Genomic DNA, 23,346 nt, shown 5'->3' with positions numbered 1-23,346 from the left:
TTAATGATGCTATATATGTAACTTAATGATGCTATACATATAACTTAATGATGCTATATATGTAATTTAATGATGCTATATATGTAACTTAATGATGCTTTATATGTAACTTAATGATGCTATACATATAACTTAATGATGCTATATATGTAACTTAATGATGCTATATATGTAACTTAATGATGCTATACATATAACTTAATGATGCTATATATGTAACTTAATGATGCTATATATGTAACCTAATGATGCTTTATATGTAACTTAATAATGCTATATATGTAACTTAATGATGCTATATATGTAACTTAATGATGCTATATATGTAACTTAATGATGCTATATATGTAACTTAATGATGCTATATATGTAACTTAATGATGCTTTATATGTAACTTAATGATGCTATATATGTAACTTAATGATGCTATATATGTAACTTAATGATGCTATATATGTAACTTAATGATGCTATACATATAACTTAATGATGCTATATATGTAACTTAATGATGCTATATATGTAACTTAATGATGCTTTATATGTAACTTAATGATGCTATATATGTAACTTAATGATGCTATATATGTAACTTAATGATGCTATATATGTAACTTAATGATGCTATACATATAACTTAATGATGCTATATATGTAACTTAATGATGCTATATATGTAACTTAATGATGCTATATATGTAACTTAATGATGCTTTATATGTAACTTAATGATGCTATATATGTAACTTAATGATGCTTTATATGTAACTTAATGATGCTATATATGTAACTTAATGATGCTATATATGTAACTTAATGATGCTATATATGTAACTTAATGATGCTATACATATAACTTAATGATGCTATATATGTAACTTAATGATGCTATATATGTAACTTAATGATGGTTTATATGTAACTTAATGATGCTATATATGTAACTTAATGATGCTTTATATGTAACTTAATGATGCTTTATATGTAACTTAATGATGGTTTATATGTAACTTAATGATGCTATATATGTAACTTAATGATGCTTTATATGTAACTTAATGATGCTATACATATAACTTAATGATGGTTTATATGTAACTTAATGATGCTATATATGTAACTTAATGATGCTATATATGTAACTTAATGATGGTTTATATGTAACTTAATGATGCTATATATGTAACTTAATGATGCTTTATATGTAACTTAATGATGCTTTATATGTAACTTAATGATGGTTTATATGTAACTTAATGATGCTATATATGTAACTTAATGATGCTATATATGTAACTTAATGATGCTATATATGTAACTTAATGATGCTATATATGTAACTTAATGATGCTATATATGTAACTTAATGATGCTATACATGTAACTTAATGATGCTATATATGTAACTTAATGATGCTATATATGTAACTTAATGATGCTATATATGTAACTTAATGTTGCTATATATGTAACTTAATGATGCTATATATGTAACTTGATGATGCTTTATATGTAACTTAATGATGCTATATATGTAACTTAATGATGCTATATATGTAACTTGATGATGCTTTATATGTAACTTAATGATGCTATATATGTAATTTAATGATGCTATATATGTAACTTAATGATGCTATATATGTAACTTAATGATGCTATACATATAACTTAATGATGCTATATATGTAACTTTATGATGCTTTATATGTAACTTAATGATGCTATATATGTAACTTAATGATGCTTTATATGTAACTTAATGATGCTATATATGTAACTTAATGGTGCTTTATATGTAACTTAATGATGCTATACATGTAACTTAATGATGCTATATATGTAACTTAATGATGCTATATATGTAACTTAATGATGTTATATATGTAACTTAATGATGCTATACATATAACTTAATGATGCTATATATGTAACTTAATGATGCTATATATGTAACTTAATGATGCTTTATATGTAACTTAATGATGCTATATATGTAACTTAATGATGCTTTATATGTAACTTAATGATGCTTTATATGTAACTGAATGATGTTATATATGTAACTTAATGATGCTATATATGTTACTTAATGATGCTATATATGTAACTTAATGATGCTATATATGTAACTTAATGATGTTATATATGTAACTTAATGATGCTATATATGTAACTTAATGATGCTATATATGTAACTTAATGATGCTATATATGTAACTTAATGATGCTATATATGTAACTTAATGATGCTATATATGTAACTTAATGATGCTATACATGTAACTTAATGATGCTATATATGTAACTTAATGATGCTATATATGTAACTTGATGATGCTATATATGTAACTTAATGATGCTATATATGTAACTTAATGATGCTATATATGTAACTTAATGATGCTATATATGTAACTTAATGATGCTATATATGTAACTTAATGATGCTTTATATGTAACTTAATGATGCTATATATGTAACTTAATGATGCTATATATGTAACGTAATGATGCTATATATGTAACTTAATGATGCTATATATGTAACTTAATGATGCTATATATGTAACTTAATGATGCTATATATGTAACTTAATGATGCTATATATGTAACTTAATGATGCTATATATGTAACTTAATGATGCTATATATGTAACTTAATGATGCTATATATGTAACGTAATGATGCTATACATGTAACTTAATGATGCTATATATGTAACTTAATGATGCTATATATGTAACTTAATGATGCTATATATGTAACTTAATGATGCTATATATGTAACTTAATGATGCTTTATATGTAACTTAATGATGCTATATATGTAACTTAATGATGCTATATATGTAACTTAATGATGCTATATATGTAACGTAATGATGCTATACATGTAACTTAATGATGCTATATATGTAACTTAATGATGCTATATATGTAACTTAATGATGCTATATATGTAACTTAATGATGCTATATATGTAACTTAATGATGCTTTATATGTAACTTAATGATGCTATATATGTAACTTAATGGTGCTATACATGTAACTTAATGATGCTTTTTATGTAACTTAATGGTGCTATATATGTAACTTAATGATGCTATATATGTAACTTAATGATGCTATATATGTAACTTAATGATGCTATATATGTAACTTAATGATGCTATACATATAACTTAATGATGCTATATATGTAACTTAATGATGCTATATATGTAACTTAATGATGCTACATATGTAACTTAATGATGCTATATATGTAATTTAATGATGCTTTATATGTAACTTAATGATGCTATATATGTAACTTAATGGTGCTATACATGTAATTTAATGATGCTTTATATGTAACTTAATGATGCTATATATGTAACTTAATGATGCTTTATATGTAACTTAATGATGTTATATATGTAACTTAATGATGCTATACATGTAACTTAATGATGCTATACATGTAACTTAATGATGCTATATATGTAACTTAATGATGCTATATATGTAACTTAATGATGCTATATATGTAACTTAATGATGCTATATATGTAACTTAATGATGCTATATATGTAACTTAATGATGCTATATATGTAACTTAATGATGCTATATATGTAACTTAATGATGCTACATATGTAACTTAAATAAGCTTATATTTCAGAATTATTTTTTAGATGACAATGGGAAATGTGTATGACTTGGATAAGCCATTTTTAATCTTTCCTCAATCATTGTCCCCCTCGGTTTTATGTATTTCTTTATTTATCCCTACCTCCATACAAATAAAACATGGTAAGTGCGCGTCTTTGGCATCTTCTTGCTTGACTTTCACAAGAACACTAGTCTAGCTGAAGCTATCAATAATTCCATCCACTCTTTATCTGTGCCTAAACCTAAACGTAGATTGCATGGGCAAAGCTTTTTTATGAGAACTGCACACCTGTGGAACTGTTCCGTTTGTTTGTTTTGCTACAATTTTGTCGTCTTCAAGTCCAATGAACACAAATTCCTGATGATCCATCCGCTTAAATAATCCAATTTACCCAATTTCCACTACTAACGATTACTACGATGTTCCTCCATTGACTACCGTACACTTATTCACCTTTATCCTCGATCGGCCTCAGGGCCTTGATAAGTGGTGACTCCTTTGTAAAAAAAAGCAATACAAAACCACTCCAGGTTCTGTAAAAGTATCATTTATATTTACTAATGTATGTCCGCATATCGAATGTTTTTCTTCAGAGTACATGTGGAATACTAAATTAATTTTAACTCTAAGTTGTTTCTCGTTTAATTAGTAGGAACACAAAATAAACCAACGCCATAAAACCGTTTCGGCAGCTATCTTATTCTGTTTGCTTCGATCTATATATTTATCACCGTCCTTGTAGTGATGCCCAAATGTAAAAGTTGATGCAGATAAATGAAAACGTCGAAAAAAGACAGGTTTTTATAACATTCTATTTTAGTAAAATGCCGACATTCTCTTCGTCTATTCAGTTTTGTTTTGCAGTCGGATTTCCAGCAACGACTGATGCAGAAAATAGGCGGAACGTCTGCTCACCTTGGTTTACAAATCACATTCTGTTGTTTTTCCTAATTTTCCGAGCGATGACAGCAATTCCGAACATTGTTTTCCTTCTTGTTCCAATCCCGCATAATTTAAACGATAGTAAATAAATGTTTATATGTTCATTTTAGCAACAACTTTGCAATTATCAAAATAACCACAGGCACATTACAAACGAGACCGTTACACACAACCCTTCACTATATGTCGCTAACATTTAGATGATCAATCTTAAACATTTTCGTGCTCTTCTAATCACCGCAGATGATCTCATTACAGTCCTTAGAAATAGGAGTCTCGGTTTATTTTTAGTAGGCACTGTTAAACTAAATTGCTACATAAAATTACAATGAATAGTAAGTTTCTCCTTTTTTCTCTATTCCTTTCTATCACACACTCTTGCTTTCACAGACATCCACACCAGGTTTTAGTATAAATTCCGTAAAGTCGTAGTAATTTATTTTTTTTCAAATAACGACTTATCAATATAAAATGTAAGAAAAATGGTGTCATATCTGGCGAATTTCTATCCAATTTCAGAGTCCTTGATGCGGTACAGAAATTTATCTGTAATTTAATTGGTCATGCATTGTTTTTTTTATGTAACATCTCTTTCAGAGAAATGAATGCCGTAAGCCTCAATTTTTCTATAAATACCGTTATGCTGTTTAGAATTACCTTACCTATATCTTGCTGCTTTTATCTCCGCTCGTTTGAATCTAGCGGGTCGCGCTTTTGATACCTTATTATAATACTGCGTTTTTATTCCAGGAGCTTCTTTCCAAAAATGTTATAAGTTTCAGTTTGACCTATGAATACCATTATGCCAATGTTCTTCAGAATTTTCTTACATATCCCCTGCTTCCTTTGTTACAGCTCGTTTTACTCCTTAATACATTCCCATTCTAGTAGGTTATGCCCCCAAAATAGTTTAGGCTAGTGAAACTGCCATCCTGGTCACGTTCAATGCCGCCAAGACAAAACTGGTTTCATTCAATAATTATAAGAAACCTTCTCTACCACCTATAGCAATAGCCAACGACTCTTTATCTGAGAGTACGTCTCTCAATCTCCTTGGCCTAACGTTCACAGGAAACATGAGTTGGAACAATTACATCGAGAGCATTGCCAGGGCCGCTGCGAGAAAGGTGGGCTCTCTCTACCGTGCTAGAAAACTTCTAACACCCAAAAGTATCCTGTACCTGTATAAGGCCACTATTCGCCCATGTATGGAGTATTGCTGTCATATTTGGGCTGGTGCATCGGCTACTAGTCTCTCTCTCCTTGGCAGGGTTCAAAAGAGAGTCCCAAATCTGATAGGCCCTAAACTGGCATCTAAGCTTCAGCCTCTGTCCCATCGTCGAAACGTTGCATCCCTCTGCCTGTTCTATAAGTATTATAATTGTGAATGCTCTGATGAACTGCAAGCACTTGTGCCCCCACGACGTGAACACCCTCGACAGACCCGACAAGCTGCAAAATCCCACCCCCACACTGTAGAGATCCCTAGATGTAAAAGATCTTTCTACTCCAGTAGTTTCTTCCCAAGAACTGCTAGACTTTGGAATTCCATTCCAGGTCACTGCTTCCCCAACTGCACTGACATGCATAAGTTCAAGTGCAACGTGAACCAACATCTCGCTGCACTAATCCCTACATAGTACCCCAGTAGATGTTTCCCCTGATAGTAGCCCCCTACACCAAAGTGGCAATGTGCCTTGTTTGGGGTGAAAATGTAATAAAAAAAAAATCCTGTCGACCATTTACCTCTCCACTTATAGATATAGTCTTTTCAATAAGCAAGTCCTCTCTCTCTCTGTCTCCCTCTCTCTCTCTCTCTTCGATAATAATCTTTCGTTCTTGTTAGCTCCTGCCATCAAGAAGCTTAACGTTGAGTTTGAAACGATTTTCATATAAAAAAAGTGATCTATGGTATAAATCTCACCAGTCTGTTTAAATGGATGTATATATGTATGTATGTATTTATGTGTGTCTCGCAAAAACCTTCGACAGAGGCGACAGATTTTTACGAGATCGGTATTGTTTTTTAAGTACGACCCTCCGGCCGACAAATATGGAAAAATTGGTCAAAACATTAATTCCTTCACCCTCAACTGGACACTTTTCTACAGGGAGGGATCGCTTTTTTTGCCGATATTTTCGAAAGTCATCGCCTCTTTTCGATTATCTAGCCTTAATTTAAACCTAGGTCAGTTCCGGTTTGCGAGGGGCGCACAGCTAACGCGCCATGTTTTATTTTATTTATTTTTCACTATTTTTTTCCTGCTGAGCCTGCCTGCCTACTACCATTTTTTTGAGCAATTTTCCTTCTTTTTTTTTTTGTCAACCAACGCCCTTACACACACCACTTTCTTTTCCGCCTTCGCGTCACGGGTTCGAGCCTGCCTGCCTACTACAATTTTTTTTCTCAACACACACCTACAAACACGTGGGCAACGCCGGTCACCCAGGTTAGTTTTAAATAAATCAGCCCTATCATAATTCATTGTAAATGGCCTTTTAATAAGAATGGTGTCAACAAATAGCACCCAATGAGGCTATATTATCGCATTAACTTCGAAATAAAGTGAAAACAAATGACCATTTAAAAAAAAATTAAGTGTTTGCTTACAAACACGAAATAACGTAACTGTTTAATATCCATATATTTTTTAATCATTTTACATCGTTTATGCACGTAGATTTTTAAGTAATCTGATGTCTATATTTCGTGATTTAATGTATGTATATATGTATATCTATATATAAATATGATCGTGTGTGTTATTTAGCTACTGTGTGTGTCACGCTTACATCCGATTGACTGTCGTTTAATTGTTATGGACTACTATTTCTTGTAATAAATAAATTTACCAACAATTTTTATAAGTTTTGGTTTCGGTTTCGATTATAACTCGTTAGCCTGGGTGTCTGGCGTTGCCTGGATGTTTGGACGTTTGTGTGGAGCAAAAATAAAAGAGGTAGCAGGCAGGCAGACTCGAACCCGTACCGCGAAAAAGGAAAAGATAGTAAAAAAAAGCGTACATACACACATTTAGAGAGACAGGTGAGAGTTATATTATAGAAGATGGCACTGAAGTCATTTATTTTCTTATAAATAATTTTACCAAGAATTTTTCATAAGTTTTGGTTTCAGTTTCGATTAAATCTGAAAGAACTTATGTTGTATATATATATATATATATATATATATACATTTTACATAAGTTTTCGTTTCGGTTTCAATTTAAGCTGATGGACCCAATGTTACATAGAGGTTATATTAAAAGGGATGACGAATTATATATTTGTTGTTGTTAATATGGTGAGAGAGATAGTTATATTTAATACAGAGACGGGGACATTTTAATAGACATTGAGAGAGGTGGATAGAAGATAGAAGATAGATACATAGAGATATTGACATTTATAAAGTTTGACAGTTCTGGTAGTGTTTCTATGAACATTATATTTCTTTAACACATATATTTTTGAGATGAGGATGTTCGGTCTTTTATCATAATGTAGGAACAGTCATTACATATAATAGCTGAGGGGGAGACGCATTCTTAAGATGATAGAGACACATTCCAAGATGAGTTTATACACAAAGTTCTTATAATACAGATGAGTGGAACACAAGTCTTATAATACAAAATCACAATGCCTTGTCTGTAGAATAACATAACACGAGGATGACTGTTACAAAAGTGAGGAAGTTCGTTTATTCCATTCGACCCGTCAATGGCTTCGCATCAAGGAATTCAAAATCTTTACCTGATTTCCTTCTTCTAACCTTCGCTTCCAAGGCGGATGTCAGCTCTGTCTCTTCGACCCTGCCCCGGCCTCTGCCTTCTCTGACTGACTGACTTGTCTGACGACCCTGCCAAGCTCTAACTATATTGAGAACTCATGATGTCATTACATGACCAAAGAACATGCATATCGATCCCGTGGTCTGACATGCCACACGTGTCTAAACATGCACTGTTCCTCACACGTTTACAAAGGCCGATTTCTCTAACCTAATTTTCGATTAACCTACTTTACAAGTATGTTTAACATTTTCTATTGTTCGGATCTAGGTAACCTCAATTTTAATTTCATTTCATTTTATTAATTCCTTTTTCATTAAAATATCTGTACAATATATATAAAATTCCTTTTTCAATAAAATATCTGTATAATATATATAAAATATTATTTATTTTAAACTTATGATCGGAATTCTTAATTCCAAACCTAGCTTCCCAGGTTCGAATTCTCGGCTATCCTATCTCATTTTTACTTACTTACAAGAACAGACGACTGTTCCTTAACATCAAGTCATAGTGATATATTTTTTATCTTTGAAATCACAACTTTATAATATATAAAAATCGACAGGCAATTAACTCTGTAATAATATATACGAAATCTACAATAATTAAAGTATCCTATTTAAGCGTACTTTACTACTGGGTTACGCCGGTCATCCTTGCTAGCTTAGATAAATACATTTACTTTAAGAAAAGAGCTGCAATGATATTGGAGCGTCTACATTTACGCTAAAAATCTACAGAATGCCGACATCAGTATATTGCATATGAATGAGTCCCCTATTAAATGTCCACAGGTGCCGCTATTTTATATTATTTGGATTATTCAGACTACTATTTTCGCCAAATCATTACAGACTTTTAAAGAGAACCTTATAATTAATCCACGGAGTGGGGAGGGGTAGCATGCTTCCGTTTTAACACTCACGACTAAGTAGAGGTCCTAAGTTTCTAGCAATTATAGTTTTAGTGTCGCCAGCACTGTGCAATAAAACGTTCAACTCACAGAAGCTTGTAACATTTTATAAGAAATAAGTACCTTCAAGGATGGAGTACTTTGACACATCTTGGCAGGAGCTGATAAAAAACCTATCTGTCTAATAGATTTCGTAGTCTAGTAGGGGATGCCCTTTTCTCTTCCATGTAAATTCTTTCTTAGAGCTTTATCGTTATTTTCATGGCAAGTCCTTGTCTGAGCTCTAATTCATAGTCCCCCCCACCTTTAATTTTCACGAGAATCACTCTTCTTACTGAAACCACGACCAATAATTTCCTCCACTCCTTATTTGTGCCTAATCATAAACGTGGTTTCCATGAACAAAGCTTTTTTTTCTGAGAACTGAACACCTGTGGAACTCTTTTCAATTTGCCTGCTTGCCGGCTGACTACAATGTGATATGAAGCTCTTTAAGTCAACCGTGAAGAAGTTCTTGATGAGCCGTCCCCTAATTCACCTACTAACGATTACTACGATAATATCCCATTGACTACTGTAAACATTTTAACACTTATCCTCAAGTGGCTTCTGGGCTGTGGTAACGAAGGTGACTCCTATGAAAAAAAAATTGAATTTCATGAAACTTTATCCTCCATTCGATTAAAAGATTCTCGATTTTAAAGTGATGCAAGACACACCTGATTAAGGCCGAACGTTACATCCACCGAAATATGAAAAGAAAACCCAAGAGAAAAAAAAAACAATAGTCCGAACAATTAAAATAATCCGAATTATTTCACGTCTTTAAAAAAAAAAGTGTGGGGTGACACCATTTCAAACTGAATATCGACTGGATATCTTTGGGTAAGTAGTATGACGTCCCTTGCATCTTGACGTGACGTTAGACGTTATATTAGCGTGGCAACCGATAGATGAATAAAACTAATCCGCATGGCTAGTAATTTATCGGAATATAGTTTTAAGCTAAGCGCTCAGTGCCAGGCGAATGACAAAGTTGCCTCTACTCTGTGACGGTCAAAAGGTTATCATGTGTTCGCGTGCCCGGATTGTCGGCAGTGGTTCCGATTTTATCAATCAGCATTCATTATCCCAATGAAGAGGTCTGTAAATGGGCGTTATCTACATGTACCAAAACCGGATGTCGAGCGGCATTGACACGAGCACCTTCTTTTTCTTTTTGGTCAACTAGTTCGGATTTGAGATAACCACTAGAAATAATATAGTTTGGTTTGATGTATATCCTTACAATCCATTACAAGTATACGTATATATATATATATATATATATATATATGCATATATATGTGTGTGTGTGTGCGTGCGTGTGTGTGTGTTTGTGTGTGTGTGTGCGTGCGTGCGTGCGTGCGTGCGTGTGCGCGCGTATATGTGCGTGAAAAATGTAACAAAAAATTACTATAGTCAATAATTTATTCGAAGTTGCCAGATAAAATATACTAGCTTGGGTGCCCGACGTTGCCCGGGTGTTTGTAGGTGTGGGTTGAGCAAATAAAAATAAGTTATAATAGGCAGGCAGGCTCGAACCCTTGATGCGAAGACGGAAAAGAAAGCGGAGGTGTATGTAAGGGTGTTGCTTGAGCAAAATGAAAAAGGAGAATTTCGAGCACAAAAAATAGGAGTAGTAAGCAGGCTCGAGTACGTAACGATGTGCCTACCGTGGTTGTGACGTCACGGGCGGTCGAAATAACGACTTTTATGCAACGTTGTAGAAGCGAGGGTTGAATGACTTGCAAAAAAAATATCAGCGAAAAAAAAAAACAGCCCTCCCTGTAGAAAACTGCCCAGTTGAGAGTAAAAGGATTAATTTTTTGGCATATTTTTCGATATTTGGCGTCCGAAAAGTCGAGCCTCAAAATGATACCGATATCGTGAAAAACCGTCGCCTCTGTCGAAAGCTTTTGCGAAACATACATACATACATACATACATACATACATACACATATAATACGTACATACATACATTAACCCCGGATCTCCAACTTCCAACGTAGACCCCCCCACTACCATGTCTCTTTCTCCAACATCAGGGGTCTACGTTCTAACATCTCAGATGTTGAAGCCCAATTACAGGAGACTAAACCAGACTTTTTATTTTTAAGGGAAACTGGCATTGGACAGAATATTTTCCTAAATGAGTTCGTAATTAAGGGATACTCTAACTTAACATCCAAATCTGACCCCCAAGATTGGCATGGACATGGAATATAGGCCTATATTAAAGATGGCCTTCCATGTGGTAGGGACAACTCCAGAGAAGATCCTAACTTACCCTATATGTGCTTCCGGGTTGCATTAGCTCACACTACTGCATTAATATTTACTCTCTATCGACCCAATAACAGCGAAGTTACTATCTTTAAAAGCATATCTGAAAAAATTGTCCTATCAGCTTATCCTTCAGCTTACATTCACGTATGTGGAGACTTCAATGTTCACAATATGGAATGGTTGACCCACTCAAACAAGACCGATGATGAGGGGAGGTTCTGTTATGATTTCTCCATTGCTTATGACCTCACTACGATTGTTCACGAACCCACTCGTGTGCCAAACAATGACGTCCAGTATGCGAGTCTCCTAGACCTTTTTTCTCACAACTTGCCCTGAACTATGTTCAGGTTCCGTTCTGTCCCCACTTTTATCTTCCGACCACGCTGTTGTATCAATTAAGATAAAAATGAAATGTGATAACTCCTCAGACGTACCTCTCCATCGTACGGTATATCGATACACTATGGCTGACTGGGATAGCTTCCGTACATTTATATCTGATCTACCTCTGCGTTCCATTTTTACAAAGGATGTGTCCTCTATAGTATAAGACCTGACGGAATGGTTAATTGTACGTATAGACCGTTTCATACCCTCGAAAACGTTCCAGCAAAAACCTAACAGCCAGACATGGTTTTCTCCAGAATATGCTGCTGCTATTGCGCACAGAAATCACTTTTTCCACTGCTTCCAACGTAATAGATGTATGGAAACTGAAGCCGCTGTCAAGACTGCCAGCAACCATTGGAAGAAAGTAATAAAGAACGCAGGAGAGTTATATACGCAGTCCGTCAAGTCCAAAGTATCTGATCAGCAGCTTGGTTCCCACCAGTTTTGGCAAATAGAAAACAGAATCCCGAACAGAAGCGCGTGCTCTATCCCAACCATCATCAATGGACCTGAGTTAATCTCATCAGCATCAGACAAAGTTAAACTCTTTGCCAAGAACTTTGCCGCTAATTCTACCCTTTGCGACCAAGGCCGCCAACCCCTAATATTTTCTCCTGTATCAGAAAACACGCTATGTGATATACCAATATCTGTACGTGATGTTGCCAAGCTAAGCAAAAACCTTTAACGCAACCGGCCGTTGTCTTAAGGAGAATTGCTTCCCATTACCCTGGAAAATCTCAACAGTATGTCCTGTATTTAAGAATTCAGGTGATCATTCATCCCCCTCTAGATACAAGCTAATAAGTTTTCTGTGCGTCATGAGTAAGTTGCTGGAATCTGTGTTAAATAGAGAAGTAATCAACCATCTCAGCAAAAATAACCTTCTTAGTGACACACAATATGGTTTCCGTTCTACTAGATCTACCGCAGATGTGCTTATAATTATATCTCATAGGATTATCGAATATCTCGACAGAGGCAACCTTTCTAGGGCAATTGCTCTTGACATATCAAAGGCCTTTGATAGGGTATGGCATAAAGGTTTACTTCACAAGATCTCCAGCTATGGTATAGCTGGAAAAGTCTTCTCAATTATTAAATCATTTCTCTCTGATAGGTTCATAAGAGTAGTAGTTGATGGGCGAAAATCAGAAGCTCACAGTATTAATGCTGGAGTCCCTCAGGGATCCATCCTGGGCCCAACTCTTTTCCTGATCTACATTAATGATCTTTCAAATCACACCCTTACATCATTTGTAGACATTTTTGCTGATGACACTACCATCTATCGTAGCACATCTAAGAAAGTAAACGACTAAGTTCTCTCCGATTCTCTCTCCTCTGATCTTGATCACGTTGTACAATGGGGAAAGGAGTCGCTGGTTACTTTTAATGCATCTAAAACCAAGCGTCTATCTTTACATCATCAACGTTCTGATCCCCATCTAGCATCAAATAAAATGAATGGCTCTTGTCTTTTTTTTTTTTTACACAGTGATCACCACTTATCAAGGCCCGGAAGCCACTCAGGGATTGGGTAGGTCTCAAATTTTGACAAGCTTCTGTGATTGACCATTACTACTGATCTTAAATATGAGAGCCAGGTACGTCCAAGGATGAAATACTGTTGCCACACTTGGGCAGGAGTTGCTAGAAAGGACTTTTACTGCCTTGATAAAGTTAAAAATAGACTTCGTGGCCTGGTGGGAGATGTCCTTTTCTCTTCGCTGCAACCTCTTTCTCACAGAAGAGATGTTGCGAGTGTGTCTCTGCTTTATCATTATTTTCATAGAAAATGTTCGATTGAGCTTCAATCTATGGTCCTCCATCGCCAAACTTTCACAAGAAACACTCGTCTATCTGAAAACACTATCAATAATTCCCTCACTCTTTATCTGTGCCTACACCTAAACGTAGATTCCATGATGAAAGCTTCTTTCTTAGAACTGCACGCCTGTGGAATTGTCCTCCGTTTTCCTGCTTTCCAGCTGTCTATAATATGGTTGTCTTCAAGTCCAACGTGAACAAGTTTCTGATGAGCCGTTAGACTTAAGTTAACAAATTTACCGAACTTCCATTACTATCGATTACTATATTATCCTTTTGACTACTGTACCCTTATCATTGAGTGGCCTCTCGGCCTTGATAAGTGGTGACGCCTATGTAAAAAAAACATACATGCATTTAAACGGACAGGTGAGATTTATATTATAGAGGAAAACAGACACGGACATACGTACACACAGATGTAGGAAGCGTGACTGTTTAGTAGACACTATCCACGATTGGCCAAGTGTCCCAATATAATGGTTTCTCATAACAAACTGACATAAGAAAAATTTTAGATACGAGTTAATTCTTACTAAATGTTCAATATCACATAGTACTCCTGGCCCGATATCAGTAACCTACATTGGCTTTTATGAAAAATAGTTCACCATCTCCAACTCGTTTTACGTGATGTAACAGCGCGACACTGGATACTCTACCAAACTAGTTGAATTGTTGTCCTGAAATCCAGTCTAATAAAAATATTACAAGAAATACGAGAACATATTTAAAAAGCCAATTGAGAAGATAGAAATTATGTTGCCAGATTCTTTACTAATTCAATTGCCATAGAGGTAACAGTAAAATCTAATGGAGTATTCGAGTATGTATGTATATCAAGAGATTAAGTGTTCGCCCCAAGAATTAATCCTATTGATTTCTGAGAAAATAAACTATAGTGATACGGTTGCCGACTGGATTAGGTCCTTACTAATGGAGTCAGAGATGGCTTCTGTTGCCGGGTTCGAATCTATCGACCGATTTTAATCGTGACATCCTGCACTGATGATTCCTGAAGGGATGAAACACTAGTGTTTGTAGGTATTTAATAATTATTATATATCTATAAAAGTGAAATTTACTGTGTGTGTACATTTCCGACCAAATAACTCTGTCTATTTACAGTCTACAGAATCGAGATTTGACATAAGGGGTATTAAGATTTGGGAATATCTTTTTAATCGGTTTTCAGCCAGAAAGTTGGCTGTCAAACGGCACAAATTTCAACTATCTGACCTTTGAACTCCTCCGCCAATTTTGGGTGAAAACACCGGTAATTTTAGATGCAGATTCCTTGAACATGGATCAAACTTTAAAATTTGATTTGAGCTGAATCCAATAAACGTGAACGGGATAAAATTGGGGTCAACATTTAAAAAAATGTTGACCAATTTTGGGCCTAAATATGTGCAATTTTACATAAAGTGTATTCAGATAAGGCAAGCTTTTTAATCGGTTTTTGGCTGAACATTTGGCTGCCAAATAAGCAAAGTTCAAAGTATTTTACCTTTGCAGGCTCTAGCAAACTATTAAGTCAATTTTGGGTCTAAAAATTTGAAATTTCACAGAAAAAGTAGTGAGACATGCAGCTAGCATTTTAATCAATTTTTCGGCGCCAAGTTAGCGTCCAAGAGTTGAAAGACTTGACCTTTGCAAACTCTACTAAACTCCCTCGTTAATCTTGGGTCTAAACTCTTGAAATTGTAGATATAGGTTATCTGGACATGGTCAAACTTTTAAATATATATACAAATATGCACATGAACATATGATCAGTACATAGAGCCCGATCTAAGCCGGGCTGAACCGCAGCATATCTATAAATGTGAAATTACCAGTGTGTGTGTTTCCCTACCAAACACCACTGTCAATTTTAGTTGACATAAGGGGTATTGAGGTTTGAAAAAAACAATGTAATCAGTTCTCGGCCATAAGGGAACAAAGTTCAACGCTTTGACCTTGGAAAACACTACCAGACTCCTTCAACAATTTTGGGTATAAACACTTGAAATTTCAAATGTAGATTACTTGGACATGGGTCAAATTTTAAAATTTTATTTGAGAATAAAAAATGAATGCTAAGTTTTAAAAGTTAAAAAAAGAATTGACCTCTGCGGTCTTTACGAAATTACTCAGCCAATTTATGGACTACACATTTAAAATTTTACATAAAGTGTATTCAGAGATAGGGCAAGCGTTTTAATCCGTTTGGGTCGAAAATTTTAGCTGTCAAGGGGTCAAAGTTCAAAAGATTTCACCTTTACGATTTCTAGAAAACTACTCGGCTAATTTTTAGTCTACATATTTGTAATTTTACATAACGGGTATTCAGACATGCGGCAATCATTCTAATAAGTTTTGGGGAGAAAATGTCGCTGCCAAAAAGGTCAAATTGAAGGAGTTTACCGTTGCAAACATTACCAAACTTCTTCGCCAATTTTGTGATTAAACACTTAAAATTTTTGATGTAGGTAGCTTAGACATTGGTCAAACTTTTTTTATTTTGATTTGAGACCAAAGCAATAAATGGCAAGTATTCAAAATTACGGTCAAATTTTAAAAAAAATACCTTTTCGGTCTATACCAAATTACTTAGACAATTTCTGGTCTAAACGTTTGAAATTTTACATGTAGACAACCTATGGACAGTACATAAGGCCTGAGCACAGTCGGGCTGAACTGCTACTGGTAAATAATTATATATATATATATATATATATATATATATATATATTGTACAGGCATTTAAAATTGTCGTAAATCTTGGAAATTCGGTATGCTATCGCTGCACTTCTTTTGAGATGACTGACTTATTTTTATGATTTCATTTGCAAAGGAACATCCACAGCAGTAATTAGATTACACCCTACTTAAGCCTGATGGCACAGCTGGCGAATTTCATAAATGCAATTTGAACGTAAGAATACTTTAGAAGAACGATATGCAATAAAACTTGGAAAATGGCCCAACGTAGGGAATGCCTGTAGAAAATGGCCCAACGTAGGGAATGTTTGAGAATGCGTTTGGACCATTTAGCTTGAATCGAGCATCAGTTGGTTGTAACATGGGATATTCAAAAAAGGTAAGGAGCCTGTGAGAGATGATTAAAGGTGTGGAAGGAATGATGAAGACAGAACATCAGAGTTGATTGGAGAAATAAAGAATTTCATGGATAAGGGCCATCGTTTGTGTCTAGAGACAATAAGTGCAAAGTTTGATGTCATTGTGGGCTTCATACACACAATTATTTGCCAGGAACTTCAAATGCGGAAATTTTGCCTGATGTTTGTCCTAATAATGCTCAGAGAAGATAAGAAAAAAAGACGCTATATAGCAGTAGGAAGATGATCGAGCTGATTCATTCAGATCACGCAGTTCGTGATTCTCTGGTGTCTTGCGGTGATAGTTGAATCTACTGCTATGATCCAGAGACCAAGGCCATACTTCCTAGTGAAAGCATGCTAGCTCTTCCAGACAGAGCAAATCCACCTTGAAATGTATGATGATTCTTGTATTTGACATTACGGGCGTGATCTACATGCAATGGGTTCTCATTGGACAGACAGTCAACAAGGAATACTATGTTGAAGTTTTAAGGGAATTCAGAAAGAGATTCTGTCGGAACTCTTCATGTAGAATCGGTGACATTTTCACCAGGACAATGCACCCGTCCTCAACTCCATCCTTGTGAACAAACTTTTGACCAAGATTGGCATCAAGACAGTTTCTAAGCCTTCCTGTAGTCCAGACGTTACTCCTTGTGACTCTTATTTATTTCCTAAACTCAAGGAAAACCTTAGAAACTGGCGCTATGAGACAATCGAAAAGATGATACGCTCACACAAGGGGACTTCCATGTGGTTTTCCAGAATTTGTTAGAATGATACAAGTGCATTGCAGCTGGAGGAGATTACTTCGAAGGGGATCAGCGTTTTATGTGTGTACTTTCAATAAAAGTTCGCATACGGAAAAAGTCTGGAAACCTATTGACGAAATCTCATATATGTACTATTGCCCACTTTTCATGGCGATATCTACAGATGCAAGACGTAGGGAAGTGAACAGTGGGATATCTGTTTACATTACATTTAAATAATTGCATGTTGGTAGAGTGATGAAAACAGAAAAAAAACTTAAGGGATTCTAGAGTCTAGAATTCGAAGGAAGAAAACATCCGAATAGAAGATCAGTGATAATGCTGTGACTTGCGCGTGAAACTTTTGCGCAATCTCCAACAATATCTCTCTTCAATCGGCAAGTAGAAATTTCAGGACGACTGAAAGCAATGCCGAGATAAGCGGAAGGCACATACATAGAGTTAAGGGGTTGCATTTTGCTGCTTGCATGGTTTGTCGAAGGTATTGCCGTCGAGGAGGCACAATTGTTGCGAATTAATCCAAGCACTTTAACGTACTTGTACAACAAACACATGGATCCAACATTCGAGTCATAGAGATTGTAGGACTTATTAGGTTTGATACATTTTGGAACCCTGTCTAAGAGAGGTGCTGTAATGCTATTGTAGGCGTTCTCATTTCGTTCTTCCACTACGTCGTTCTACCCCGACGAAGTGCCAAACAAATAAAAGAAATCATTTGAACTCACTTTTTTTATTTAATTTTTTATTCCTGTCCGTGTTTTTCTATTTTTACAAAACAAATTTTTACGGGGCTGTCACCAGCTAGTGGGAATTCATTGTTGTCTACGCCATTCTCCTGCTATTTACGTCACGCCTCTTTTACTCTACTCTCTCTATCTTGCTACTCTTGCTGCTTCTCCAATTTATGTTACCTGTGAATGTTAATCTCTGAAGAGTTAGAAAGATGTTATTACTCATGACAATATGCTGTTGAGTATGTTTTGTCTTGTAAGTATTAAATTATTTTCAAAGCGTGACAGTTAAAAAATCAGACTTGTGCAGTATTTTTTTTTTTTTTTTTAAATAAATATTTATTTATTTTAAATTTCTAATTTTCGGCATATACAAAAGCGTTCATCAGGAAGGTTTAGACAATTACATTTTTTTTCTTATTGACCATTATAGTGATTTTCTGCAGTGTCTAGATGGCAAAGATAGAGGTTGTATCATCCAGTCCACTCTTTGTGCTAGATCATGCGCACATGTGTTAAAATTAATAGAAATACACTGTTTATAAGCACGCTGAAAAGGGAATTGAACAATTATATGATTAGAGACTGTTTTTGCACATTGTCCAAGAACGAGATAGACTAGTGCTTAATGCACCAGCAAATATATGGCAACAATATTCTATGCAGGTTGATGGATGTATGCATATAAATGGGAACCTATCTCCTTTGCAGCCTTTGTAGTATATTGTATACATTTTTTTTTAATTCAAGTTTCCTGTAATTGTTATGCTGATTATTTCGGCCGGGGTAATTGGTGGTTGGACATGTAGAATGAACCATTGAACACGAACATGCTGACTGATAACTGCATCAAATCTTTCCAATGTATCTCTCCGATTAGCTTAATTGCTCCATCTGCAGTTGACCTGGAGTTCATTTCATTGTGTTTATCCTCCAAGAATTATTACAGCGTTAAATGTGTCTTTTGGGTCTAACAGCTGGGCGATCCGCAAATCTTGAAAATAGAAAGAAAAAATATACAAAATGTTAGAAAAATATATGCAGTATAAAAGAAACTGAATTGTTTGTGGTAGCAGCCGTTTAATAGAACATGTTTGAGGACAATATGAAACACGGTGGAAAGCAAATCACATTTTCGATTTTTTTAGAATTGGTGTAACGCACAAATTGTTTCCAGACAACAAAGGCGTCTACACCAAAGGCCACATATAGTGGCTGCTAAATTTCCTTCTGGTCTATGTCATCCCCGAGTTGTTGTGTGCCTCAATGGAATGACCAGTGCGAGCTCTTTTATTTTGGACAACTTGCAAACGAGTTCGGCTATGTCAAACCATTTGACGACGAACGGACTAGTGGAGGTGCCGTCTAATTCAGGGATCAACTTTATGTCGAATTTGTTCATAACGCCGAAATAACTTGTAACACACAAAAAAAGGAAGGAACAAAAACAGTAATAAAAATATAAGACAGCGAAGTGACTGAGTTATATGAAACAGCAGTCTCCAAGGATTTCGTCCACGTTCTTTCCGCGACCTCCTTTTTATATAGTCGTGCGACGAGATTTTCTGTCGCTTTATTTAGTTATAAAAGCTGAGGGCGCCGGCATCTTGATTATTTCTTCCTTTCCCTGACAGCTTGAATTCCCATAACGCACACCCACGCGGACGCTTAAATGGTCAGCAACAAGTTTCCGTTCAATTGATAAAGTGTATTATTTAGTTATTTCTAACTTTACGAAATTTCGATCGAGGCTCTTTATTTAAATAGTGTAGGTAGATTGCCCTCAATAGCAAATTATTCATTTATTTTGTATTGTTCAACCACGTGCTCTGGCGTTCAGCAAGAATCGACACTCCAATATTGTTTCAATTGGGCTTGACGAATGCCGAGGGTCGTGCAATGGGGCACAAGTACAAAATATGAACAATGAATGAGAAAATACGGAAAAAACAAATTTCGACATTTTCTTTAGATATTAATTAGGCTGTGGACGCGTGTGAGACACCATCGTCGGAAACTAACCTCTCACAATATTAATGCTAAAGTCTCTTAGGATTTAATCCTGGGCCCAACTCTTTTCCTGATCTACATCAACGACTTTCTAAATCACATCCTACGATCATTCGTAGACACTTATGCTGACGACACAACCATCCCTGGAAACGCTACAAAGGCCGAAAACGACAATGTTCTCTCTGATTCTCTCTCCTCTGACCTTGATTACGTAATGCAATGGGGAAAGAGGTGACTGGTTAATTCTAATGCATCTAAAACCAAGCTTTAAATCAGTAACGTTCAGATACCCGTCTTGCATCAATTGAAATGAAGAGCACAAGTCTTGGGGAGGTACCATGTTCGGACAAGCTTCAGGGTCTGACTTTTACTCTTGATCTAAGAGGGAACACGTATACTCAATCCGTTGCCAATAAAATTGAGAAATCGTTTTACCACTCCAGTAGATGTCTTACTGCTGATGCAATTGTTTATTTGTATGAAAGACAAAGACGTTCAAGGATGGAGTACTGTTCTCACATTTGGACGAAAATTTGGCTGCCAAGAGAGAAAAGATGAAAGAGTTGGCATCTGCAGACTCTACCAAACTCCTCTGCCAATTTTGGGTCAAAACACTTGAAATTTTAGATGTAGGTTACCTGGAGATTAATCAGGCTTCTAATATATATATATATATATATATATATATATATATATATATATATATATATATATATATATATATATGCACACAAAGTTATGAACAGTACATAAGGGCTGAACGAACCGGGCTGAACTGCTAGTATATATATATATATATATATATATATATATATATATATATATATATATTGCAAAGCCGCTCATATATTAAGCATTTAATAATATTTGCTTGAATTAAAAAAATTCTGCCTAAATATACCAATTTCAAATATACATACACACACACACACACACACACACACACACACATATATATATATATATATATACTCTTCAGAATAAAATTATTTAACAATCAACTGGTATGGAAACCTTTTCATTAACTTCCCTTACTGTATGACATTTAAATACTTAATCAAGTTTTAATTGTTGATTTTCCTGTTTTACTGACTTTAGCAAATAAGATGTAAACCATTATAACTATTTGCTAATATTTTCTCCTCTGAAGAGATGGTAGACATCGAAATCCTGTAGGATAAAGAGTTATAATATTTCAAATGTATTCTTTGTCCTACATATAATAATACAAATGTTTTGATTTGAAATTACAAAGATTTCACGTCATTAATTTTTAAATTCATTGAATGACTAAAATTCCATATATATATATATATATATATATATATATATATTTATATATATTTATATGTATATATATATATTTTTTTTACAAAGGCATCACCACATTATCAAGGCCCAGAGGCCACTCAAGGATAAGGGTTAAAGAGTGTACAGTAGAAATTGGTCAATATAGTAATCATTAGTAATGAAAATTTGGTAAATTTAATAACTTATATGGAACGGCTCATCAAGAACTTATTTACTTTAGACTTGAACACAACCATATTGTAGTCAGCCGGAAAGCAGGAAAACGGAAGACAATTCCACAGGCGTGCAGTTCTAAGAAACAAGCTTTGTTCATGGAATCTACGTTTAGGTTTAGGCACAGATAAAGAGTGGGGGAAATTATTGATAGTGTTTACAGCTAGACGAGTGTTTCTTGTGAAAGTTTGGCGAGGGGGGACCATAGATTGAAGCTCAGTTGAACACTTTCCATGAAAATAACGATACATCAGAGACAAACCTGCAACATCTCTTCTGTGAGATAGAGGTTGCAAGGAGGAGAAAAGGACATCTTCTACGAGGCTACGAAGTCTATTTTGAACTCTATCAAGGCAGGACAAGTCCTTTCTAGCAGCTCCTGCCCAGATGTGGCAACAGTATTCCATCCTTGGACGTACCTGGCTCTTATATAGATAGAGAATAGCATCAGCAGTGAGATATCTACTGGATCGATAGAAAGATCCCACCATTTTTCCAGCGGCCTTGGCAACAGATTTGATATACGTGTTCCATTTAAGATCAGGAGTAATGGTCAAGCCCAGAAGCTTGTCAAAACTTGAGGCCTCCTGAACACGAGAGCCATTCATTTCAATTGATGACAAATGTGGATTAGAATGTTGATGATGTAAAGAGAGAAGCTTGGTTTTAGATGCATTAAAAGTAACCAGCCACTCCTTTCCCCATTGTACTACGTGCTCAAGATCAGAGGAGAGAGAATTGGAGAGAACTTGGTCGTTTACTGTCTTAGATGTGGTACCATAAATGGTAGTGTCGTCAGCATAAATGTCTACAAATGGTGTAAGGATATGATTTGGAAGATCATTAATGTAGATCAGGAAAAGAGTTGGGCCCAGGATGGATCCCTGAGGGACACCGGCATTAATACTGTGAGCTTCTGATTGTTGCCCCACAACTACTACTCTTATGAACCTATCAGAAAGAAATGATTTAATAATTGAGAAGACTTTTCCAGCTATACCATAGCTAGCGATCTTATGAAGTAAACCTTTATGTCATACCCTATCAAAGGCTTTAGATATGTCAAGAGCAATTGCCATAGAAAGATTGCCACCGTCGAGAGATTTGCTAATCCTATGCGATATAACTGTAAGGACATCTGTATATATGTAATATATATATAAGGATATGTATATATATATATATATATATATATATATATATATATATATATATATATATATATATATTTGAAATTTTTATATTTAGGCAACAATTTTTCATTCAAACAAATATTATTAAATGCAGCGGAGATACTTTGCCTCATGATTCTTCTTTTTTTTT

Source organism: Euprymna scolopes, chromosome 26 (assembly GCF_053919585.1).
Source record: "Euprymna scolopes isolate OS-2025 chromosome 26, ASM5391958v1, whole genome shotgun sequence".
NCBI classification, from domain to species: Eukaryota; Metazoa; Mollusca; class Cephalopoda; order Sepiida; family Sepiolidae; genus Euprymna; species Euprymna scolopes.
This window is presented reverse-complemented; position numbering follows the sequence as displayed.